The sequence below is a fragment of the Ricinus communis genome, chromosome 2 (genome assembly GCF_019578655.1).
Source record: "Ricinus communis isolate WT05 ecotype wild-type chromosome 2, ASM1957865v1, whole genome shotgun sequence".
Taxonomy (NCBI): Eukaryota; Viridiplantae; Streptophyta; class Magnoliopsida; order Malpighiales; family Euphorbiaceae; genus Ricinus; species Ricinus communis.
Window position 1 is genome coordinate 24,995,780 of NC_063257.1, and position 27,858 is coordinate 25,023,637.

A 27,858-nucleotide genomic window follows, 5' to 3' on the forward strand; every position below is an offset into this window, starting at 1 on the left:
AATTTATTTGATATAATTGTTTCAGGTTTCATATGTAGCCCAAGTGGGAGATTGTTAAGATTTTAATATTTGTTCTATGGATTTACATATTTAATAACAATTTTATAAAATGTTATTTTATTGGTAGGCTTATTTAAAGGGATTCATTTATGTAGAGCCCATATACTTCTGAATTTGGGTATAGTTAAAATGTGTGGATACCTTTTTCTTATCCATATAGGCTTAATGAGATCCTATTAGGTTATAATATAAAGTCTGCTAGATTATAGTTTTCAATATGTCAAATCATATGAGAACTTCTATTTTTTATCCATCAGAGATAGAAGGCAGGAAACTTTAAGTAGGAATTTAGAAATTTTATTGAGAAAATTCACACCTGTTGATTCAAATACTCGTTCGCCATTCATTCCACTAAAGATTCGATTGCTACGATGGAAATAGGTATTTATAGCTAAATTTCCTTAATAATTATGGCATGATTATTTTAGATATTAAGATTTGATGATTAATATGAGTTTTATTGTCTATAATTTATATGTGTGTATGTCATAGATTATTTATTGATTATTACTATAGTTAATTTTTTTTAACAAAAAATAAATCAAAATTTTGAACTAAATGCATATTTAGAGATTTGAATTTCGATTATCGCGTCAATTTGGCACCTTAATTTTTTAAATAATTTAATAGATATAATAATTTGTATTTTGTGATATTTAAATATTTTTTCACATATAAATTCATTCAACACTTTTATGGATGTGTGTCTAACTAAAAAATAAATTTCAAATGTCGGTTAGATTAAATTGAATATTAAAAATATTTGAGAGATAATCAAAACAAAAATTTACTATTCTATCGATTGGATCCTCGTCACACACATTGTTGAGAAAAAAAGAAGGTATATTTTAAAATGATTATATAACTAAAATTTCTAGGTGTTTTCTTGTTTTGGTCAAAATTGATCTATTGTATTGATCGGTTCCTCGTCACACACATTGTTGAGAAAAAAAAGGTATACTGAATTTACTATTTTAAGAAGTTGTTAAGGCGTTTAGTTATTTACATACCTGTCTGTTGGGTGTATCGTGCGGCCGGCGAATATTATCCATACAACTCAAAGTACCATTGGTACATTACTACAAGACGAAGGTTCGTGGCAATGGAGGTTTTGGGCACCGACCCTATCAAAAAAATTATGCAAGATTTTAATTAACAGACAAATAATAATATGCTAATTTGTAAGGATATGCACGAGGTTGGCTCTGCTACAAGATTCCTAATGTAAGAAAGAATCCAAATTCATAAGGAGAAGCAAGTAATCTAACTATAATTGAACAACGTGACTCAAGTCTGTCATTACGCTAAATCCTAGGTGGATTTCTGATTAATTAATCTAAGTTGGTCAGTAATCATCATCGATATTTTTCTAGAGTATAATTTAAGACTCAATTACTTGCTACCGTAGTACGTTAATATTCCTCATCCCCCAGGTTCTGTATTTTAAGTGCCTTCTAGTGTTAAACAAAGTGGAATACTTATTTTATTAACTCTTGATTTGGTATCAATACATATTAATTTAATCAGCACCTTTAAAGTTTTAAAATGTACTTTAATCTTTAACTTAATATACCGATAGTTAAAATGAAAGATATATTTTTCCTCAAAAATAATTAAAATAAAAGGTATACCGTTAAAATGTTGAATTTCATAAAAATTTACTTTCTATGTGGGTCTTTAAATTCTCTCATTTTAAGAATTTCGAGTAAATTACACACTTCATTAAATGTTGTCTTATTTCTTCTCAACTAAAATTAATATTAATAAAATACATAAATTAAAACTTATCAAAAATCTCAAAATAAATATTACTTTCATAGTTTCTCTTAATTACAAAATATCACTATTTACATAAATATAATCCATTTTTAGAAATTGATAAATCTATATAAAAATTAAAATTTTTTATACCATTTTATAAATTAAAATAAATCAGTTGTGTACCATCCATTACGCAGCCGTTATTATTATTTCAATTATAAAATTAAATTGATAAATATAATTTAATAAATTTTTTAATATTTGATTTTAATTTATAATATTTTAATAAATAATAGCAAACTAATTATATTTAAATTTTTTTAAATTCTTAAAATCTTATTAGTACAATAATAAAAAATTATTTCAAAAATATATATTAATTAATTTTAGTTTATTATATAAATTATTATTATCAATATAATTAATATTACTATTTTTTAAGATTAAATATTTATTGTATAAATAAAAATTAATTCATTATAGAATATAATATTAAAAATATTATTAAAAATATTATTTTCTAGAATTAGAATTATTATCTAATTAGAAAATTAATGTATTAATTAATATAATATTAAAATACAATAGTATACTACGTCTTACTATAAAATTAGTATTATTATCTAATAAAAAAATTATTTACTAGTTACTATAATATTAAAATATAATTAATATCATATTTCTTAGGATTAGGGTCGGTGTTTAATTAGAAATATATTTTATTAATAAAAATTAATAAAAAATTATAAAATTACACATAAACTTGAATTTTATATATAAAAAATAATATATATGTCAAAATAAAAATTCTATATATCAAAAATTAAGCTTACATATCAAAAACATTTTAGATTTCAAAATTAATTAATATATATATATATATATATATATATATATATATATATATATATATATATATATATAGTCATAAAAAATTATGATTATACGAAAAATTTGCCTCATTTAACCTACGTCATAATTCGTCTTGTTACAAGTAAATGTAAGATTGTTGATGTTTCAAGTTTTTAAATTTCTGCATTTAGATCTATTTTGTACCTACCATATATCAAAAGCTTAATAGTTTTTTCTTTTGCTTAGCTGACAACGTTATATGTAATCTAGCTATATATATATTACTCTTGATCAGCATAAACTCTTATTAATTTTAATTGCAAAGTAGGCTACGTAAAATATAAATATGTGCGGCTACAATTATACGTAATTCATGCAAAATAGTGTGAAATAATCCAAGCAACTTCCTGCCTTATGTAGCAAAATTAAATCTTATCTATCATTGCATGAACGACTTTGTCTTTATGTGGTGGTTATGTCCGAGTGATGAAATTATTTGAACTGCATCTGGAGGCTTAACTAGATCTGTCGGTGAACATATATAGCTGGCATTATGTAAGAATTCCATACCCGAGTACTGAGCCCGCCCTTGAAACTGATTCAATGTATCCAAAGTTAAATATAAATTGGATCTACAAGCTCAATTCCTAACTAAACTCGAAGTATTCTACTTTTCGAAATTCTGAATTCTGTAAGTGTTCGTGTGGATACGTTGTTGACTTGTATTTGAAATTTAATATTTAAAATTTAACATTTAAAATTTTTCAATTTAAAAAATTTTCAATATAAGGATTTGAAATCATATATTTCAAATTCATTATTTAGATACTTTTTATTTAATAAATTTAAGTTTAAAATAAAATTTAAAATAACAACTAAATCTAAATATTTTAGACAGAATATTTAATTAAAATTTATTATCATAAAGAAAATAAACCTAAATATAGAAATATATTTTTTAAGATAATAATAATAAAATAAAAAACTAAAATAAGTTAAAAAAAAAAAAACTCATTAAACATCATTCAAAGTTCAACCATTAGCTGGTTGTTTTAAATTTATTTTATCAATTTATATTGTACCTGTATTTGAAATAACTGAAACCAAAATTCGTTTAGCCTAAACAAATTCAAATTTTATAAAATATCAAGAAATCAATAATAACTCAATACATTTATATACCAATTAGCAAAAAGCAACTTCAAAGTATCCAAAACTCAAAATATTTAAATTTTTCAAGCAATAAGGCAATCAAGTAGTTAATAAGCGGATGACTAATCAATACAAATTGTATATAGATATTTAACGGTATTTTAGAGCTTTAATGATATATTTCTATATATATAATATGGTGAAATTATATGTTTTTACCTGTCTTTAGTTTTTTCTTGTCTAAATTCAGGAAATAATCGCCAAAGAGGAGAATTTGAGCTAAAAACACACTAATAAAATTTTAATGAACTACGGCTGTAAGAGGCTTGGAAATCAGACACGTGGGCTGTCAATAGCTTGGGCCTAGCCGAATTCATTAAGGCCCAAGAAATGAGAATTAAGTAGTTATGATGTAACTAATGGATAATTATCTTTTAAGTTGTTTACTTTGTTTAAGACAATAAGAGATAACTATAGTAGTTATGTGTTGAGAGAAGAACTCTAAAAAGGAAATCTCTATAAGAAGCAGAGATTAATTAAAAAAGGAGGTTCTTCTACTACTGTTCTCTCTAGAGAAAGGCTTCTACTATTCTCTCTGTAGAAATTTCTATAGTTCATCATTTTCTACATCTAGTTAGTTTTATTGCATTATTCTTTTAAGAATCAAAGAAGCTTTTTAAAGACGTGGAGAGAGAAGATCAATCTTCTTCATTCCTTGAAGGGCCTTTGAAATTTGAGGGAGTTTTAATTTTCTATTTCTTTGTATCTTATATCTTTCTATTTACTTACAATGATTATTGGATTAAGTATGTTAGGCTAAGTTCCATAAGTATTTAATTTGGCTTTTTACTTATGTATGAACCTTATATATTATGAGTTTATGAATAATTTTTTTACTTTCATATTTGTATTAGTTTCATCTATTATTATTGGTTGACCATCATATCAATTTAGTAGTAATATTTGTTATGAAAATATTTAGGTTAAAAGTACTAGAAACATCATCTTTACTTTAATCTATGTTGGTATAAGAAACCTAGGTTACATCATTAGCTTGATGACTTAGGGAAAAGGCACATCACCATCTCTCTTGTTATATTTGGACTTAAGAAAAATAAGAGGATTACTAAGTATAAGGTAGACTAAATGCTATTTTATTATATAGATCACATTAATCATTCTAGTTGCATATTTATTTTCTGGTTGTTTAGTTTCTTTTATAGACCTTAAGATCATTCTCAAAATATTGGCTTAGAGTGTTTATATTTATTTTTAGTATTTTGTGTGATAGTTGGTCTTTATAATATATGATCTACAATTCCTTGTGAGATCGACCTCATGATGAACTTGCCCGAACTATCATTCGGTTTGTACACTTGCGAATACTAATTTAAACACATTAAGTTTTTGGCACCGTTGCCAATGAATTATGTCAATATTATATTTGATTAATTGTCGAGTTTTATTTTTTGTGTTTTTATGTGATGCATGTTATTTAATTCTGTTTTATCTTTAAATTCTTTTTTAAAATTTTTAAATATGAAATTTTTCCTTTGATTTTATATGCCTAGGAGACAAACAAGATCAAGTGATTCATCAACTCAAAATGCCTACAACTTGAGATCTACTGTTAAAAAGGCAGAAGGAGACTAAAAGGTAGAGAGTGAGTTTGTACCTTTAAGAGAAAAAAAATTTGAAGAAAAGTTAGAACAAGTGTTTGAAGGAGAAGTTAAGATAATGGCTAATGACAAAAGAGAAGTTGCAGCTCAAAGACAAATGGCTATGAAGGACTATGCTCATCCTATAATTGGTAACACTACTTCATGCATAGTTTTAGGTGATGCATCTAGGATTATAAACTAAAGAACATCCATTTTAATATACTTTCATCATTCTATGGTATACCTAGTTAGGATGTATTAATATTTATTAGAGAGTTTTATGCTATAGTACATACATTCCCATTATCTAGACGTAATGAAGATCAATTAAGAATGAGATATTTTCCTTACTCATTAAAAGATAAAACAAAGGCTTGGTTAATGACCTTGCCTCCTGATTCTTTAAGAACTTCGTATGAAGTTTATCAAAATTTATGAGTAAATTTACTCACATCAAAAGACCAAAGTAGGGCTGAAATTTCCAACTTTTATTAAAAGGATATTAAATCCTTTTATGAAGCATAGGATTGCTTCAAATCACTTTTACTACAATGCCCACACCATGGTACCCACTTCCTGTGACCAACCAATCATTTTGTGATGGTCTAACACAATAATATCAATGTATGGTTGATAATGCAACTGGGGATACTATGTTAGAAAAAACTGCTGATGAGGTTTATAATATCTTTGAGATATTATGAGGCAATTCATAATAAAAGAGAGTGAGAATAAAAATATTAGGAGTGAATGAAGTTGTATCTAATAATGAGATGGCTATGTAAATAGCTGAATTAACTAAACAAGTTAGAATACTTGCTTCAACTAAGAATGTACAAAGCAACAAGGTATGTGGTATATGTGGTGTTTATGGTCATGGTGCTAACGTTTGCTTGTCTTATAAGACTTATATAAGAGATGATTATGAATAGGTTAATTTGATGGAATCTTATCAGCCTAGGCAACCTAGGAATAATCCATACTCCAACACTTATAATCCAGGATGGAGGAATCGTCCAAATTTCTCTTGGAGAAATAATGATCATAACCCACTACAAATATTGGAGAACCAAAACCAGCTCCAGTATCAGAACTAAAAGCCCCCAATACCCAAGGAATCAAAACCCTTCATTCCCTAATCAAGGACAAGCCCCTAAAAAAACTAAATTTGGAGGCAACACTCTAATCTTTTATGACGACTACCATGATAGAATGGATAGGAATGAGAAGAAAACTGATTCCATAGAAGCTTCAATGAAGCGATTGAAAAATCAAATTAGGCAAATTGCTGAAGCTGTACAAGAAAATAAGAAAAAGAATTACCAAGTCAACCTGAGCAAGCTAAAGCAGTCACTGTTCTTAATGATAGTGAGTTATTTGATAATAATGTTAAACAATTAATTGAGAAAGATTCTTCTTATACAGGTACATCAAAAGAAGATGGACTAGTTGATGTAGAAATAACTGAAGGAGGTTTACAAAAAGAAGGAAGAGTAAAGCCCAATCTTGGGCAGAAAGAGAAAGACAAGGAGGCATTTTCAGGACTTGAGTTTCATAAGGCAGCTGAGTCTTATAAGCCTCCTATTCCATTCCCGAAAAAATTGAAAGAAAGAAAATAAGATAAGTAATTTTCTGAAATTTTTGATATGCTTTCTAAAGTTAACATTAATTTGCCCTTGTTGGATATGATCAGGAATATGCCAGCTTATGCTAATTCTTTAGGGAACTTAATTCCAACAAGAGGAGAAATGAGAACAATAAAAAAGTTATAGTATTTGAAACAACAATTGCAGTTCTCCAATAACAATTACCTACTAAGATAGAAGACCATGGGAATTTTACTATTGATATTACAATAGGAGATAAAAAGACTACTAAAGCCATGTTGGATTTGGGAGCAAGCATCAATTTGATACCATACATATGCACAACTTGGCTTATGAGAATTGAAGCCAACTACCATGTCTCTGCAACTAGCTGATAGGTCGATTAAGTATCCAAGAGGCATAGTGGAAGATTTATTGATTCAGTTAGGAAAACTGATAATCTTTGCTGACTTTGTGGTTCTTGACATGGAAAGTACATCAACAAGGGATAAGGAGCAAACAATACTCCTTGGTAGACCTTTCATGGCAACTACCAAGATAGTTATTGACGTGCATAATGGGAAGCTGACTATGAGAGTCTTGGGAAAGACTATAGAATTTAAAGTGTTTGATTCTTTAACTATATCTCCTAGCACTTCAATTGATGAATGTTCATATGTTGATTGCATAGATTATTTTGTTTATAAAACATATTTATAAGATAAGGATGATAAGTTAGAAATTTTATTAACATTGGAAAAGCACAAAGAAAATTTAGATGAAGAAGTCTTAAACTTACATGATAAGTTAGATGATGCTATTCTAGTGTTACTTGATGAAAGCACTATTAAACCTTTAGATTCACCCACTGAAATCAAATCAAAAATTATTAATGAATCACCTAAAGTTGAGCTTAAGGAGTTGCCTAACACATTTAAATATTGTTCATTTAGATCATGCAGCTTTGAGATATCTTTTAACTAAGCCTAATGCTAAACCACGGCTTATTAGGTGGTTGCTCTTATTGCAAGAATTTGATATTGAGATAAAAGATAAAAAAGGAAGTGAAAATGTAGTAGCGGATCATCTTTCGAGATTGATTTTTTATTTTGATAATTTTGGTTCTAAAAAAGTAATTAATGAGACTTTCCCTAATGAACAATTGTTTGTGGTAAATCATGAGCCATGGTATGCTGACATTGTAAACTATTTGGCATATGTGGTATTATGAGAACTAACTTAACATGGTAAGAAAAGAAACGATTTCTATCTGTGTGTAGGCATTATTATTAGGATGACCCGTATTTTTTTAAACGTTATACTGATCAAATGATTAAAAGATGTATTCCTGAAGATGAGCAACAAAGCATTTTGGCTTTTTGCCATGAAATGCATTGTGGAGGTCATTTTGATGGTAAGAAAATAGCCTACAAGTTTCTGCAATAGCCTTCATTATTTAAAGATGTTCATATTTTTTGTGCTAAATGTGATAGGTGTCAAAGAAGTGGAAATATTAGCAAATGAACTGAAATGCTTCAAACTTTTAATCTTGTGGTTGAACTATTTGATGTGTGGGACATCGATTTTATAAGACCATTTCCACCTTCTCATGGTTATGAATATATACTTCTGGTTGTGGATTATGTGTCTAAATGGGTAGAAGCAATAACCACTCAAACTAATGATGCTAAGACAATATGCAAATTCATAAAGGATAATATTTTTAGCAGGTTTGGAATGTCTAGAGCAATCATTAGTAACGGGAGAATATATTTTTGCAACAACGCATTTAGCACCTTATTAAAGAAATATATAATAACTCATAGAGCTGCAACCCCTTATCACCCACAAACATCAGGACATGTGGAAGTTAGCAATAGAAAAATTAAGTTAATAATTAAGAAATCAGTGCACTTATCTAGAAAAGATTGGGCTATACACTTGCATAATGCACTTTGGGCATATTGCACAACTTATAAAACACTGATTGGAATGAGTCCTTACGAATTAGTATCTGGCAAGGCTTGCCATTTATCGGTCGAATTGGAACATAAAGCATACTGGGCTATTAAGGAGCTTAATATGGACTTAACCAAAGCAGGTGAAGAGCTCTTATTACACCTAAATGAGCTAGAAGAAATGTGTAGTGAGGCATATGAGAATGCCAAACTATATAAAGAAAGGACCAAGAAGCAACATGATAAGAATTTACTTTATAAATCTTTTGCCCTTGGAATGAAAGTATTATTATTTAACTCACGTTTTAAAATTTTTCCAAGAAAGCTTAGATCAAGGTGGAATGGCCCCTTCAAAGTAATAACGGTTTTCAATCATGGTGCGGTAAAATTACGTAACATTAAGACCCAAGAATGATTCAAAGTTAATAGACATCGCTTAAAGCCATATTATGAAGGAATAACCTATGTAGATGAAGTGGAGTGCATGGAGGCACCACCAATTTGAAACACCTTTGTCAATGTCTAGCTATAGACAATAAATTTAGCACTTGTATATTATATCTTTTCTATTTTTATTATTTGAGTTTTTAATTTAAAGTACTTTCTCGTTTTATTTTTAGGAACCTATAAGAGATTCAAGTATCCGGGCACACATGATCATCAAGTACAACACAGGAATTTTATATGGTAACACTTAATTTAATAGTCAATATTGTGCTTCAAGTATTTATAACATTATGTAAATTACATAAAAGTCATTTAGTTGTTGATCATTTCTTAATGAAATTTACGACTTATGTTCAAAATGTTCCTTTTATTTTTACTTTAATAACTACTTAATTACATGTGTTGATTACTTAATAACCCTTATGATATATTAAAATCCCTTTAAAAAAAATTTATTTTTAAGCGAGCCACATTGCGGCAATGAATTTTCACATCAGAGGGACGGCACGGGCCCAAAGTAGTCAAGCAGCAGAGTTAACGGCGGATCACGGGACTCCCCGTGAGTGTGGCAGTCGCGACACCCCAGCACCTTCGTGCGCACTGTGAGGCATGGAGGGACCGCGAGCCGTAGAGGAAGCCACCCCGAAGGTGCACGTGCTGCTGCGAGGAGGACAGCCGCGGGGCGCACGGAAGGACGCAGCAAGCCATGAGCAGCGACTCCCCCCCAGCAGGCAGCCACCCGCGAGGTGCGCAGCAGCAGCACCTAGACACACGCCGTGACCTCATGGCGCATCCTTTAGACGCAGGCGGCACACCTTCAAAAAAAGCACTTTAATTTGAAATGTATTAGGACTCAAAATTGTTAATCTTCCACCAATCACAACAACTTAAATCCTCCCAAACCCTAATCATCATGTATAAATACATTCTTTTCTCTCTCTCATATTATTTTTCTCCATTTATATCATCACCATCATCCCTGTCTCATCGTTGATTTTAGCTTTGTAATAGGTTTTTACTTTTGGATTGTTTTTTTAGGACTTCACTATCTAGTTATTGTAGGACATTTATTATTTTAGCTACCTTAAGATTTTCATGCTTTATAGCTACTTAGGATTTATGTTATGCATTTATTTTGTAATAATAACTTTTTGATTCTGTTTTATTTATGATATTTTATTTTAGCTAATGAGCTCTTATCAATGATGGTTCTCTAAGCTTATTTAAGGTTTATAGCACTCCGATTGCTAAAGGAAGTATTTTATCGTTTTCTCCTTTACGTGTTTCTTTTCTGTTTAAAACATTGAGGGCAATATCTAAAATAAGTCTGGGGGGTAGAATTAGAGTAATTCTGTTATATATGCCAAGTATTTAGTAACTTTTGATTAGTTTTTGTAAAAAATATTCTATACTAAGCTTTTTATTATTATTCTATACTAAAGAATCAATGAAAGGATGCTATTATGATAAATCTTGGAGTTCTTGAATTGATTTTTAAGCACATATATGAATGTGAACTCATGAGTTGATTGCACTTAAATGATCAAGTGTTCATCTTTTACATAAGGACATGATGAGTAGTTTAACAATATTTGACATGGGTATGATTAGAAATGTATGATTTAGGTTATTATTTTCTTGTTATTATTATGGTTTATCTATGTTTATGGAAAATGATATGGGTAAGTTAAAAGCTCTAAGTTAATAAATATACTCTGCTAATTGTAGTTGCTGAGTAACTGAGGGACTTCATGGCCAATGTTGATTTTCACATAAAAAGGCAATTGAAATTTTAAGTATGCAAAACATCTTGATTTTTGTTTTGTTAAGTAACCAGGTGGGTTCATTACCCATGTTTGTATTTATGTAGAAAGGCATAACATCTCAAGAAAGAAAGAAATCCCAAGTATCAAATAAAATCTAAGGGGTGGAAATAAAAGAAAATTCAAGAAAAAGAGCTTGCAAAGCAAGTGAAAAATATAAATGCCTATTGATCTCTTATTTGAACATAAAGGTTTTATCTCTTGAATAAGGTTATTATAATTTGGATTATGCATAAGGAATATGTACCCAGTGATCATAGCCTCTTATCTTTCACCTTCAGAGGAAGAGGCAATTATTAGAGAATTGAGAAGGCTTAAAAAAGTTATTGGGCGAGGAATTTCTAACATTAAAGGGATTAGTCCAACAATGTGTATGCATAAAATTATTTTAGAAGACAATTCTAAAGCGGTTAGAGATACACAACGACGACTTAATCCTAACATGAAAGAAGTTATAAAAAAAGAAGTTCAGAAGTTATTGGATGAGGGTATTATATACCCTATAGTTGATAATAATTGGGTAAGCATGTTCATGTAGTGCCTAAGAAGTCAGGTACAACAGTTGTTAAGAATGAAAAAGGAGAATTAGTCCCTATAAGAATGACAACAAGGTGGAGAATGTGTATTGATTATAGAAAGTTAAATGCTGCAACAAAGAAGGATCATTTTTCTCTCCTTTTATTGATAAAATATTAGAGCGTTTAGTAGGACATGAATTCTATTATTTTTTTGATGGACTTTCAGGATATTATCAGGTACCCATTGCACCTGAAGATCAAGAAAAGACAACTTTTACATGTCCCTTTAGAACTTTTGCATTTAGGAGGATGCCTTTTAGGCTTTGCAATGCTCCAGCAACATTCCAAAGATGTATGCTTTCTATTTTCTCTGACATATTAAAAGACTGCATCGAGGTATTTATGGATGACTTTTTAGTTTTTAGTTCCTCATTTGATGCATGTCTAATCAATCTGACTCATGTTATCGAGAGATGCATTGAGTGTAACTTAATATTTACCTGGAAAAATAGTCATTTCATGGTTAAATAAGGTATTGTGCTAGGGCATGTTGTTTCTAGTAAAGGTATTATAGTCGACAAGGCAAAAATCGATTTAATTGCCAAATTATCCCCTCCTACTTTAGTAAAGGGCATTAGAAGTTTTATTGGCCATGGAGGATTTTATAGGCGTTTTATTAAAAGATTTTCTAAAATTGCTTGTCCTTTAACTGAATTGCTGACTAAAGATGTTAACTTTATTTTTAATGATGCATGCCTTTCTGCTTTTAACAGCTTGAAAGAAAGATTGACTAGTGCACGGGTTATTATGGCACCTGACTAGTCTCTTCCCTTTGAAATAATGTGTGATGCATCTCATTACGCTATAAGAGCGGTCCTAGGACAAAGAGTTGATAAAGCTTTACACATAATATATTATGCTAGAAAAACTCTTGATGATGCTAAAATAAACTATTCAACAACTAAAAAAGAATTTCTAGCTGTTGTATTTTCACTAGACAAATTCATATCTTACTTGGTTTCTATTCATTGATAATTTAGTTAGGCTATTTGTTGTAAAATATGTGTAGATGATGAATACTTTAATCTTTTGACTAATTATGATTGAGTTTACATCCTTTAAGAAATTCTTATGATTCAAGTTTTCTTTGATTTTCATAATTTATGAATTAGTGAGATTCTTTTGAATAGTATTTTTGAGCTGAGTATGAATTGCTTTATTGATTTTTGCAATGACTAATCCTTAAGTTGCTATTTACTTGAGGATAAGTAAAAGTTTAAGTGTGGGGGTATTTGATCGGACCAAATTGTATATAGATATTTAAGGTATTTTAGAGCTTTAATGGTATATTTCTATATATAATATGGTAAAAATGTGTATTTTTACCTCACTTTAGTTTTCTTATCTAAATTCAGGAAACAACCACCAAAGAGAAAAATTTGAGCTAAAAACTCACTAATAATTTTAATGGACTACGGCTGTAAGAGGCTTGGAAATCAAATACGTGGGTTATCAATAGCTTGGGCCTAGCCGAATTCATTAAGGCGCAAGAAGGGAGAATTAAGTAGTTATGATGTAATTAATGGATAATTATCTTTTAAGTTGTTTACTTTGTTTAGGACAGTAAGAGATAACTATAGTAGTTATATGCTGAAAGAAGAACTCTAAAAAGGAGATCTCTATAAAAAGTAGAGGTTAATTAAAACAAGGAGGTACTTCTATTACTATTCTCTCTGGAGAAAGGCTTCTACTATTCTCTCTGCAGAAATTTCTATAGTTCATCATCTTCTACATCTAGTTAGTTTTGTTGCATTATTCTTTCAATAATCAAAGAAGTTTTTAAAGAAGTGGATAAAGAGGATCAATCTTCTTCATTCCTTGAAGGACCTTTAGAGTTTAACGGAGTTTTGATTTTCTGTTTCTTTGTATCTTATGTCTTTCTATTTAATTACAATGATCATTGGATTAAGTATGTTAGGCTAAGTTCTATAAGTGTTTAGTTTGGCTTTTTACTTATGTATGAACTGTATATATTATAAGTTTAATGAATGATTTCTTTACCTTCATATATGTATTAGTTTCATCTATTATTATTGGTTGACTATTATTTCAATTTAGTAATAATATTTGTTATCAAAATCTTTAAGTTAAAAGTATTAGAAACATCATCTTTACTTTAATCTATATTGGTATAAGAAACTTAGGTTGCATCATTAGCTTGAATGACTTAGGGAAAAGGCACATCACCATCTCATTTGTTATATTTGGACTTAAGGAAAACAAGGAGATTACTAAGTATAAGCTAGACTAAATGTTATTTTATCATATAGTTCACATTAATCATTCTAGTTGCATATTTATTTTTTGGTTATTTAATTTCTTTTATAAACCTTAGAATCATTCTCAAAATATTAGCTTAGAGTGTTTATATTTATTTTCAGTATTTTGTGTGATAGTTGGTCTTTATAATATATGCTCTACAATTCCTTATAAGATCGACCTCGTGGTGAACTTGCCTGAACTATCATTCGGTTCGTACACTTGCGAGTACTAATTTAGACACATCAATGACTTATTGTAATTTTTTTATGCACATTAAAGCTAATAAATAATAGTATTAATCTATACTAATTTATAAAGTTAAACATCTCTAAAGTTAAACATCTCTATTAAAGCTAAGTGAAAATATATATTCCATCTAATTTGAGAACAAACTGATCAACCTATGAATATTCATCAAATATAAATCTAAGTAGTGTCACTTTTAAGAAAAAATTGGATCCAATCCTTCTTTTCATCATCAGAAAGTGATTTGAGCATATAAAATTATATCTTTGATTTTTCATCTTTAGATTTAGGATAAATGGTCAAAATTGTTTTATTTAAAATAATATTATTTATCTTTGAAATTTAAATTTGAAGTTCTAATATTCTTAAAATAAAAAATCAACTTTCCAATGAATCTCAGTCTTTTAATTTAAAATAAAAAATTTAAATTTAAAATACGAGTCCTGTTGAAATTTAACATTAGAGAAGCTTAATAAAACAAATTAAATTTTCAGACTTTTAAAGGACAACTGAGAATAAATAAAAATTGGAAGAGAAAATAGAAAAGAAAATGGAAATAAAAATCAAGAAGTGGGTTCCAAATGCAGAAGCGCATGCATAAATCAAGATGCAGCCGACGTTTACGTTTCCCGACAAAGAAAATGACAAGAAGATTGGGATTTGGATTTGAACTGATATAGGTTAAGAAGTTATTTAGAATTCTAAAGTATTGGCCTTTTAAAGTTTATGAAGGTTTTGATTGAAATCAAATCCATATTATAAATAATACCCAAATATATACCCAAATAAGGATTTGATCAAAATCCAAATCCATGGTCCAAATGCATAACATTCAAACATATCAAAAGAAAATAAATATTTTTCAGTGAAAAGAAAAATCATTCGTATGGTTCTCTTTTGTTGAAGACTAATCAACCAAATATATGACTGAAAATTCTTAATAAAACAAAAAATACTTCAAATATCATTTATTTAGAAATCAAACCCAACTTTTGACAAGGTAGGATTTTGAGTATACACCGCACATTAATCATTTATCATTATACAAATATAAAAGTATATAAACAAGAAGAGATAACTCTAGTTGTTTGTTAAGGTTATTACAACAAGATTTTACTATCTGCACAAACTATTGATAGACTAAGATAAGTGGTTAATTTACATCTATATAGTATATAATAAAAGTCGTGAGGAAATGAACAGTGCAATTCAAATTGATTTTGCCAAACTGAATTACTATTTCATTCTCTGGTAGACACCAAAACACACTAACAAAACAGTGTCGTCCCATATGGCTATTACTATTTTTTCACACCCAATAGAAATAAAGTTAATAACTGAGGTGTCAGGCTATACAAAAACATAATACCCTTTTTCCTTGCCAAAACATAACTGTTCAACCTGTCCCCTACCATCATTTACCATCTTCAAGCCCTAAATGAGATACCAATCTTCTTCAATTCTCTCCCTTGCTTTCTCTTTGTCGTTCTCATTTCACTTCCCTAATCCAAAAAAAAATACTATCTTTCTTTCTTCTCTTCGTCTGGAATCCATATGCCATTATATATTTTCTATAGTACCTTTACTCCTTCCACTTCAATGTTCACTCTCTCCTTAAATGGATTATTGCGGTTTCAGATCACCATACATGATAAAATTCTCTTCCTTTTCTATTTTCATCCTTTGGAGCGAGTTGCGGAGGTTTATTCCACGCGCCATTTTAATGAGTATGGAGCCTGATACCATGGAGAACGTCAGATTAGTGACGTACGGTAAGATATTATGATCCGATAATTTCGTATTCGGACAGTCTGGCGTTGGATATAACTGGGCCAAAGGTCACTATACTAAAGTGGCTGAGTTGGTTGACTTGGTTCTTGATGTTGTTAGGAAAGAAGCAGAGAACCGTGACTGCCTTCAAGGTAATATTAGTTAGTGCTTTGTGTTATTCTTTAGTATTTGGTTAGTAAGGATTTCGTTCTTTTGAAAATGTTAGGTGTTTTTGTTAGTTAAATTAGGCCTTTTTTAACTATTTTATTGTATATGGATTTCTTATTTATTTTCTATTTTGGTCCAGGTATTAATGCATATTCGTTCTGTGCATATTCGTTCTGTGTTTTATGTGTTGTGTTTGCTGGGTGATGATCCAGAATAATTTCTTCTTTTATTTTAATTGTTTAATTTTTTTAATTTGCGGTATCTCATGTATCTTTTTGGATTTTTCAGATATGGATGTATATGTTACAAATGAAGGAATAACATTATGTACATAACCAAAGTAAGCTTAACATAAAAATAAAGGAAAGATGACTATTTATACTCTAACATAGAAATAACTATACTACCCTTACAATAAACATTTAATTACAGTGTTTAACATTCCCCCTCAAACTCACGATGCGATAGCAACAAGTATCGAGAGTTTGTCAGATAAAAAACGAAAACGTGAATTAGTTAGACATTTTGTAAATAAGTCCGCAAGCTGTAAGGAAGAAGAAACAAAAGGTAATGTCAAGGTGCCATTCTGAAGATGATGACGGGTAATATGACAGTCGATTTCGATATGCTTGGTCCATTCGTGAAAGACTAAATTGTGTGCAATCTGAATAGTGCTCTTATTATCACAATGTAAAGGAGTTGGTTGCTGCAGAAAGACATCTATATCAGCAAGTAACCATCACAACCAAACTATTTCACAAGTAGTAGAAGCCATAGCGCGATATTCAGCCTCCGTTTAGGATCGAGAAATGACGTCCTGCTTCTTACTTTTCTAAGAGATAAGGGAATCACTTAAAAAGATACAAAATCCAGTAGTTGATTTGCGGTCAGTGGGATCAGCAGCCCAATCAGCATCGGACTAAGCACATAACTCTAAAGATGAAGAAGATGAAAATATAAGAGTCTGAAACTGAGTGCCGCGGAGGTATCTCAAAATGCGAAGAACAGCAGCCCAATGAACTGTAGTAGGAGAAGTAACAAACTGACTGACTATATGAACAGCATATGCAATATCAGGACGAGTGATAGTAAGATAAACCAAACTTCCAACAACAGTCCGATACAGACTCGGATCCGGCAGTAGAGAACCATCAGAAGCAGAATAACGAGCATTGAGCTCAATTGGAGTATCAACAGTCTTATTATCAAAAGGCGAGCACGCTCAAAAATATCAGAAATCTACTTAGATTGAGAAAGAAAATACCCTTTTGGAGAAGAAGCAACTTCAATACCCAAGAAGTAACGAAGGGAACCCAAGTCCTTCATAGCAAAACAACGAGTCAGTTCAGACTTTAACAGACTAATCCCGACAACATCATCACCTGTAATAATCATATCATCAACATACAGAGAAAGCAAAATTCGACTAGTCGAAGTACATTTGATAAACAGTGCAGAGTCATGGTGGCTAGAATGAAAACCAAGTGAAGTAATTACAGCAGAAAACTTCTCAAACCAAGCGCGAGGAGCCTGTTTGAGACCATAAAGAGCCTTCCTAAGTCTGCAAACTTCACCAAGATGATGATCAAGACCAGGAGGAGGGACCATATAAACTTCTTCGTGAAGATCGCCATTCAAAAAGGCATTTTTGACATCCATTTGAGTTATATCCCAATGGCGAACGGAAGCAACAACAATAAGAGTTCGAACTGTAGTCATTTTAGCAATGGGAGCAAAAGTCTCTTCATAATCCATACCATATTCTTGAGAATAACCCTTAGCCACTAAACGAGCTTTATACCTTTCAATAGAACCATCAGACTTAGTTTTAATCTTGTAGACCCAACGAGAACTAATAGCACACTTTACCTGCAGGAAGGAATACCAAATCCCAAGTATGGGTTTGGTGAAGTGCAGTTAACTCCTTAGCCATGGCACGCTGCCAAAGAGGATCAAGAATGGCCTCTTTGAAAGATGAAGGTTCAGAAAGACGATGAATAGAAGCGAGAAAAGAAACAAATGAACTCGAATAACAAGAATAATCAAAATCAGGTTGTTTAGTGGACTTACAATTGCGTACAGGATAGCGAGGTACGATAGTATCCGCAGTCTCAGAAGATGAGTGGGCGGAGTGTGTAATAGAGGAGCCAATAGAGGTGTCAGGAATGTCAGCAGAGGGTAGCTCATCAACATCAGTAGCAAAAGGGTCAATATAGATAAGATCAGACATAGATATATGGTGAGGACGGTCAGGAATTGCAAAATAAGGAATGTGTTCAAGAAAAACAACATGACGAGAAACATATAATTTATGACTGATTGGATCAAAACAACGATACCCTTTTTGACCTGCACCATAACCAAGAAAGACACATATAGTAGATCGAGATGATAGCTTACTGCGTTCAAGATGAGGAAGAAGAACAAAACATGTAGAACTAAAAACACGAAGAGAAGTATAATCTAGCAGACGACCATACAATCTTTCATAGGGAGACAAGCCAGAATTATGAGAAATAGGAATTCTGTTAATTAAATGAACAAAAGTAAGAACTCCTTCCCCCCAAAATTCACTAGGAACACTAGCAGACAACAAGAGTGATCGTGCAGTCTCTAGAATGTGCCTATGTTTTCTTTCAGCAACTCCATTTTGTTCAGGAGTATCAATGCAAGAAGTTTGGTAAATTGTACCATTAAAAGCAAGTAGATCCTTAAAAGCATGAGAAGTATACTCTCCCCCAAAATCACATCTAAAATATTTGATAACATCTGAATGTTGGGTTTTCACAAGAGATCGGAACTCATTATAAATGCCAAAAAAGTCTGAATGACGTTTCATAAGATAAACCCAACAATAACGAGTGCAATCATCAATAAAAGATACATAATAGCGAGAACTCCCTTTTGTAGAAACAGGAGAGGGTCCCTATACATCAGAATGAATAAGATCAAAAGGAGCAACATATATAGTAGTGCTTTTAGGAAAAGGCAATGCATTAAACTTGGCTAGTTTGCAACCACTACAATCAGAAATATCATGAGTTTTTAAATTTCCTAAAGCTCCTATAGAAACTAAAAATTTTAAATGAGACACAGAGACATGACCAAGGCGAGAGTGCCACAAATAAAACACAGATGAAGAGGGATTCAAATGAAAAGATGACAAATTCACACTAGGAACAACAACCGCAGTGTGAGGGGTTTTGAGTTGATCCAATACATAAAGTCCTCCTTCTCTATGGCCGATCCCAATCACTTTCTGAGACTGTGCATCCTGAACAAAACAAGCAGAAGAAGAAAATGAGATTGAGCATCCAGTATCACAAATCTGACAAACAGAAGCAAGATTTAAAGCAAGACTAGAATGTGATAGACATTAGACAAAGATAGAGAAGGTGTAATAATCGAACCAACATCTTGCAATGGCATAGGTGTACCACTAGCACTCATAACAGGAACTGAAACTTTAGGGGTTAGAGAAGTAAATAATGATAAATTAGGTGACATATGGTTTGAAGCACCAGAATTTAAAATCCAAGAGGAAGGGGATATACCTGAAGGACTAGATGACAGACCTACTTGAGAGGAAGCAGACATGGCATGAGGCTGAGAAGCAAGAAACTGCTGAAACTGCTCAATCAGTGATGGGTCTAAGGAGGAGGTTGATAAGGCATTGTGAGAACGGGGTAGAAGAGGAGGTCCATTATGGAGAGGCGGTAATCGATACGACCACTGATGAGACTATTGCTGCTGCTGTTGATGAAACTGTTGCTGTTTTCCTCTGCCCAATTTCGGACACTAAGATTTCCAATGACCTATTTGCTTGCAGAACCCGCATTCATCACGAGCAACAGGTCCATATGGCTTGAACTGAGATTTAGAGTTTGATCGAGGAAGCATGGTAAAAACAGATGGAGTAGAAGCTGAAGAAACCTCTTTTACAACCGAAGACTTTAAACGAATTTCTTCAGCCAAAAGTTCACTAATAACAGAATCAACAGAAGGCAATGGATGACGATGCAGAATAGACCCACGAAGTCCCTCAAACTCATCATGAAGGGCCATTTAAAAACTGTACCAATCTCTGCTCCTCTCTTCGTACAATCTAAGGCCCAAAGGCTCGTAATTCAGCAGGTTCTGTGAGAGCCAACTGATCCCACAAATCTGTCATAGCATTGTAGAATTCTTGAATACTCATACTTTTCTGCTGAAGAGCCCGAATGTCAGACTCCAACTGGTATTGCTTTGCAAAATTAGACTGTGTATACAGTCTAGCTAGGTGATCCTAAACCTCCTTAGCCGTCTCATATTTTGCTAATTGGGTGCCTATCGAATGCTTAACAGAATTATTGATCCAAGTAATAATTTTTGAATTATCAACTTCCCATTTATCTAATAATGCCACATCATCTTGAGGCTTAATATAAGCACCCGAAATATATCCCCACTTTTGTTTCCCTTTCAAGAAACTTTTCATCACGTAGCTCCAATACACACAATTCTTACCATCCAACTGAACACTAACTGCTTGAAGCGAATCATCTCTAGCTTCAGCCATACGGAACAGATAAAAGAAAGGAAAATTCAACAGAAATCAACAACAATCAATTACTCCAAAGAAGGGGCAACAAATCTACTTTTACAAATTGATAACAATCTTACAAAGCCTCTTATACAGATTGCTTATGTGCTATAACCATTTATCAATATGAAACCACAATATATAATTTCCCACCAAGCAAATAAATTTAAGCCACAGCCCCTATCAACAAATCCAACCTTATAATGTTGTGTCTGTCAACGTCGAAAAGCAAAGAATTTTGTCGAGCAGGTGGCATGCAAGGAGTACCACTGACCAACACGCCACGAACAGCAAAAAACCAGCAGCAAGAAGCAGATGCACACAGCAAAGAAAGGAAGAACTAGCAGACACACAGTAGTCTATTTTCCAGACGCAGCAATGCACGTAGCAGCAAGAAGTAGATGCACGCAGCAAAGAAGAGAAAGAACGAGTAGACCACAGCAGTCTGCACAACAGATTTAACAGGAGAGTTTTGTCGAATAGGTGGCGCGCAAAGTGGAAATGCCGACGCATAGCAGCAAGAACCAGCAGCAAAGCAGCAGACGCACGCAGCAAAGCAAAAAGATGCACGCAGGAAAGAGGAAGCTCTGATACCATGTTACAAATGAAGGAATAACATTATGTACATAACCAAAGTAAGCTTAACCTAAAAATAAAGGAAATATGACTATTTATACTCTAACATGGGAATAACTATACTATCCTTACAATAAACATTTAATTACAGTGTTTAACAATATATTCATTTTCAATTCTCTTTTGTGATTTGCTAGACTAGGATTTACATGAGTGGAGTTTAGCATGTGTTATGTTACAAAATCCGATCTTCATAGATTTTAATTTTTTTGTTTCTTATTTTTAACATTATCTATACTGTATTTGTTTCTGTAAATATCTTTTGGCCTTTTTGCACGTGCTTTGTAACACTGAAGGCCTTCTTATCTTTCTTTAGTGAGGAGGCGTTCTAATAAGGATTTGAAGTATGTTTATCGATCTTGAATGATTCCAAATAGCGATCTGGTCTAGGCTCTGAAGGTCAGTCTGCTTTTTTCTTGATTTGGTATCATGGATTTTGCTCAATTGTGATTCATTTCCAATTTTTATCAATGGCTTAATGAGCTTTGAGTTTTGGAATTGAAATTTTGGAGCTTGATTTAATTTGGGGTCTTGGGAGAAATTACTTTTGATATATAATTTGATAAAGTTTAAACTTTTGTGTGATTGATGAATAATTAAAAGTTGAGACTTTGAAACTTGATTTTGGTTGATTATAAATGTGAAACTCTACATGACATAGTGCAAAAGCTTTGACCTCTGAGCAAGTAAATTGGACAAGTTTATACACTTTACTACACATTCTGGTTCTAAATGGATATCTATCGTTTTAGATCGCCAAACATGCTAATCTCTCTTCTTTCTCTATTCCCAACTTTTTTTATAAAAAATCTGGTTTCTTTATGTTGATTTTATTGTAGAGTTTTCTATATATTTTTTTTCAGGTATTGATGCATGTTGTTTGTATTGCTTCTTCTGTGTTTGCTGGATTATGATTGTAAGTGGAAATCTTATATGGATAAAATTATGTCAGTCTATGTGCAGGTATTTGATTAGGCTTTTATGCAATTGGTTTTCTACTTCTTAATTTTTCTCATGCTGTTTTATTACAAACTCTTGGTTCACATGCAGATTTCTCATATGGGTAACTCCAAAAATCCAAAGAAGAGACCTAAAAGTATAGAGGCATCAGAAGGAGCAATATTGACATTCAAGTTAGTCATTTGACATATTTTTCTTATTCATTAGATAATAGGTTTTGTACTTATACATATAATACTCAAAATGAATATCATCAAAGCCTCTGAATCCTAGATCTTTACCTTAAAATAAATCTGTGGTAGTTGATAGGTGCGCGTGTTATTTTTATTTATTTAAAGTAATTTCTTATTTTAGTTTTATAAATATGTTTTTGTCATGTTTTTTTTTGCCTTTTTTCCATGTCTTTTTCCTTTAGAGATTTTGTCTTAAAGTGTCTTTAGCTTCTATCTTTTTAAGCTTTTTCGTCTCTTGGGTTTTTATTCTTTAGATCTCTTATTGGTTTTTCTTTTTTTAGATATCGATAAAATCTACAAATGTCTTTGGTTTGTTTACTGTAAATCTATGTTTAAAAATTGTGTATCTAATTTTTTCATGGATCTAATTTGCTTTGTGGATTAGTAGATTTACATTTTTATTATTACTAGGCTAATTGAATATTTTTTGATTTTTAAAAATTATGGTTGTTGCATGCTATATTTTTTGTTCATCTAAAATTGAAAGATTATAAAATTAAAAGAAACCTGTTACTTTTGACAACCCAGTTCTAAAAGAAATCTAGTGCTTTTGATGGAACTTAATTCCCTAGCTGTTTCTTGGTTTTATTTATTCAAACTAATTACTGATTACATATTGAAAACTTTCTATTTGTTGTTATTTTTGCTGCATTTAAATTCAATATAGGCATTTGTGATTTGAGATGTGGTTGCAACAGTTAACTCTTAACTCTATCTCCTTAGTTGTTGTTCAGGATTGAGATTTGTGCTTGCCCCAAGTTTACTGTCTACTGTTTACTTTTTTTAAAGAGATAATGTTCGTACAATGCTTTGGTTATTTTTTTAGTTTTTCTTTTCATTGTTTTTTTGTTTCATTCTCAAGGATTCTTCTTTGAGTTTAATAATAATAAAAATAAATAAAAATCTTTTTAAAATCAGAGAAAACTATTACTTTTAATAAAGAAAAGTTTTACAAGTGGCTGTGGTAGTTTCTTTGCTGGAAAACTATTTTTAGTTTGTGGGCCTGATATTTTTTATGGATATAATTTGCTTTATATATTGTTTGTATCAGGGTCTTTAAGTGAACTGATTGATATTTCAATTCTTGAGGGTGTTAGCTGCTGAGGATTGCAATTGATAGATTTATTTGTTCTCTTTTACTATTGGTGTGGTTTTTCCTTTCCAATTTTTATTTTTTTCCTTGCATGTTTGGTTATTTTTATTTTCTACCTATATGTATTTAGTTTACTATTAATTACTTTATTGATTCGGTTTCTTATTTATTTATTTATTTGCTTATTTGAGAGAGTTCTTCAAGTTTCTAGCGTTAGTGGCATAAAATTCTATTGATTGCTTCGATGAAGTTTTTAAAATTTTACTTCTGCTTCATTAAGTATTTATTATTATATGTGTACAACTATGAATATGTTGATGATTATGAACTTAAGTTACTGTTAATGTTGAGTACGAGATCTAATCTATGTTGATAAGAATTGTTGAAATTGACTATAAGAAATTTTAAAACTTTTTTGATATTTAATTTATTTAGCGATGTCAGAGCATTTTTTTTATTGTGAGCATCTCATTTGCAGTTAATTTATGATTATTTTTTGGTAATTAGTTATTGGTGATTTTTTTTACAACATTTTCTTGGCATCATATAGATATATTTTAAATTAGATTACTAAAGAAAAGCCCTTGCTTCTAAAGGGTTTAGGGCTTTATATGATTTCATATTTCCTACTATCAGATCTTTTAGTTTATTATTAGGCGGATGTTTATCTCTACCTATGTTTTAAGTTATGAGTTTTTTTAAAGCCAATTTGATTTAGTACTTATCATTATACTCTTGAGTTTAGATGTTCTAATAGCTGTAATCTTGATTTCTTTCTGTTGTTGGTTATAAAATATATTTTTATTCCATTAAATATTTTTTAAAAACATTAGAAAAAATATGTACACGAGTCTAATCATCAATCTGCTTCTTTGTAGTTACTATTTATAATTACTATTTCTTTTATGTTGATTATCTCTTTTAATTGGAATTTAAGAAAAAAAACTCCGGTATGTTCAAAATTTAAAGAATTTTTCTTCCTATTTGTATTAATTTATGTTGGTCAGTGTGATGGTTAGGTTAGCCCAGAATAAAATTTAAATTTTTTTCTTTCTGTGTATTAAATTCTTAGGCATTATTTTATGCTTTCCTTAATCATTTGATGTCAATTTTTAGATTAAGCCTTTTATAAAATGAGTTGTTGTTTGCTCTCATCTATTTTGTTCTTCCCAGAATTTCTGTTATTTAAAATATATTTTTTAGATTATGTTATAGGCAAAATTAAGATAGAAATTTGCATCCTAAGGTATTTGATATTTGTTTTTAAGTAATTTTTAAGCTTATTTGATTTCATATTTTTTATTAGATTTTTTAAACTATTTATGTGTTTTGATGCTTTTAATAACTTTTTTTATCCCATTCAGATGATTTTAAAATTATTCCAGTGCTATTTTATCAAATTTTAAACTTGGTTGTCTAAAAGAAAATTACTTTGAACATTTGTATTTTTGCTTTTCAGGGCTGTATTTGATTTCAGATACTTTAAAGAATTTGATTTGTTGTTTCATTATTTGATTAATATTGAATTGTTTTTAGGGCTGTTGTGTGTAATATCGCTTTTGTGTTCTTTCCATATTCATTTTTGTTTGATCAACATTGCAAGCAATGAAATCCTCTTGCAACAACTCATAAAAAAATATTAAAATAACCCTTGAATTTTTAGGCGTCGAAGGAAGTCAATCAACTGAAGGATGTAGTTCTTGAGCCAACTTGGGTATTCTCTAAACTCATAAGAATTGAGGTCTTTTTGGATGTGGCGGGAATTGGTCATTCAACATTTTTGTATGAATTCTAAGTCCGAAATTTTTTATCAGATTTGCAATTCTTTGTTGGCATGTATAGAAAGCACGAAACAATTGAAAGGAACTTCAAGAGATATCCTTAAGCATGTCTAATATCAACTCTCTTCAAGAGCCTTGTCTCTCCTTTTAAGAAGCTGGATGGAAGCCCCCCTAAGGCAAGTGTTAAAAGTTAACTCGCGATAACACAACAAAGAAAGTAAGGATTACAACCATTTGTCAGGCTCAATTTTAATGTGCATGTGTATGTTCTGACCGACCATAGGTTTTAGCAAGGCTTTTTCTGTTGCTAAGGCTCTTTTTGTCAAGTGGTTTAATAGTATTCTAAAAATATAATTTCTTTTTGGCAATATTACAATAGGTGGGTTCCTCATCCTCAATACAATAGGATTCAAAAATACCTTATTTCGATATATATTTATTGTTTTTTTAAAGGGTGGTAAAGTTAATTTTCTTTTTCCATTGTATATATGTTATGTTGGATGAAGATGGCGTGTTAACAAATTTTCTGAGATATATGATATATTTTGAATGAATATAATATTTTGAATATAATGTTGTTAATATTATTTCATAAATATTAATTTATGTTATGAATTACGTTTTTAGTTATATTTTTTTAACTATTATAATAAAACTGAGGTTAAATTTATGTGTGGGTTAATTCGAAAATATGTAATTGAAAAATTAAATTTACAATTCGCATATTTGCTGACCACTGTCGATTAAAGAAATTTGCTTAACAATCTTTAGTTAAAATAAGCTAAATGAAGGCAGCCTGCAGCAGAGCTCGGACTGCTTATCTAGTTTGAATATTAAACTTAAAGAGAATATCCTTATCACCCTTCCTATAGCTTAATATGATTTTGCTTAGGAAAGACTATAAGCTTGTCTCTTAGAAATTGAAATCTGGACTTGGAATGGTTTGATAAGTAGATCAACAATTTGATCTTTAGAATTGATGTACTAATGTTGAAGTTCACCTTGGCTAACTTTATCATGAACAAGGTGAAAATTTATATCACACCACACTATTGGTTTAGTTAAAGCATTAAACTTGATTTCTTTGAGAAGAGAATGTAGTAAAAGTACTTCTGAAGATGTTATCGCTACTCGATGTTGAACATCAATGGAACAGCAAGCAATGGTCCTTTATTTCTTGAGACCCACGGTACTAAATTGGAACCAAGATGGAAAACAAATACAGTAGGGCTTTTGTGATCAACAAGATCACCTCCCCAATCTGAAGCAACACAAGCTTGCAAGATAAAACTAGAACATGGCAAAACATAAATCAAGGTTGCTTTTAAATATTGTAAGAATCGTTTGATGGCCACCCAAGGATCCAAACATGGTTGATGCATAAACTAGCAGATGTTATTAATAACGAATGAAATATTAGGCCTTGTCATAGCCAAATACTGTAGTACCGTAACAATACTCTAATACAGCATAGGGTCCTTAAAAGCCTCTTCTTTACCATCATTTAGATGAGTTATAGTACAAGCTGTTATAGACATACGTTAGAGGACGCCCTAAAGATAAGGAATTCTTTGATAATTTGGGCTAATTTGTACATCATATCGATGGATATAATTATACTAGAAACATTGTACTAACTCTTAATGGTTTGATTTACTATGATATTATCAATACTTTTAGAGATGAACTCCATGGAATGTAAACTCAAAGTAGAGAAAATACAAAGCGAGTTTATAATGACGAGGTTCTTATTATGTATATTTCTAAACTATGTTCATAGTCGATATTTGTTCAAGAATTATATATTGATGATTGGATATTGATCAAATGCTTGAAACTACCATATTGTGTTATCACTTAGGAAATAAGCAATCTATCTTACAAGATTGAGGTATGGGGATATTGAGATAAGCATATGGGTACTTTTACAAGTATAAGTTCATTAAACATGATCTTGTTGAGTAGTCCATATAAATTTATGCAAAGTATCTATGGGCAAAACTCTAATGACAACCATATAAGGATGTCACTACAAAATAAATAGCATTTAGCAAAGGACGGTGTTATCGCTAAATGTAAGGCAGGTGTCAGTAATAGATAAGAGCGATGGTGTAGTGATAGATGTAGCTTGCCGCTAAAGAAGGCATCATTATAAATATAGCAATGAGCTGACCATCCATCAGTAAATATAGCAATGAAAATGCCATCATTAAGACCAAGGACAACCGTTGCTAAGAGTATAGCCAAAA

General features: G+C 30.8%; 1 long non-coding RNA gene and 1 other non-coding gene across 4 annotated transcripts; one reads left to right on the plus strand and one right to left on the minus strand.

Annotated features, from left to right (window-relative positions):
* Positions 1-5,949: 5,949 nt before the first annotated feature.
* On the minus strand, positions 5,950-6,055 carry LOC112535673. The gene has a single exon (XR_003079759.2). It is a non-coding gene; the product is annotated as a small nucleolar RNA R71 (small nucleolar RNA).
* A 9,650-nt stretch (positions 6,056-15,705) lies between these two features.
* Positions 15,706-26,279, plus strand: LOC125369359. Of its 3 annotated transcripts, XR_007214911.1 has the most exons (5): positions 15,706-21,541; positions 21,859-21,941; positions 22,593-22,675; positions 25,492-25,542; positions 25,643-26,279. It is a non-coding gene; the product is annotated as an uncharacterized LOC125369359 (long non-coding RNA). The 3 variants fall into 3 exon arrangements; XR_007214912.1 differs by lacking the exons at positions 25,492-25,542; positions 25,643-26,279 and having other exon boundaries at positions 22,406-24,809; XR_007214910.1 differs by lacking the exons at positions 25,492-25,542; positions 25,643-26,279 and having other exon boundaries at positions 22,593-24,806.
* Positions 26,280-27,858: the final 1,579 nt, after the last annotated feature.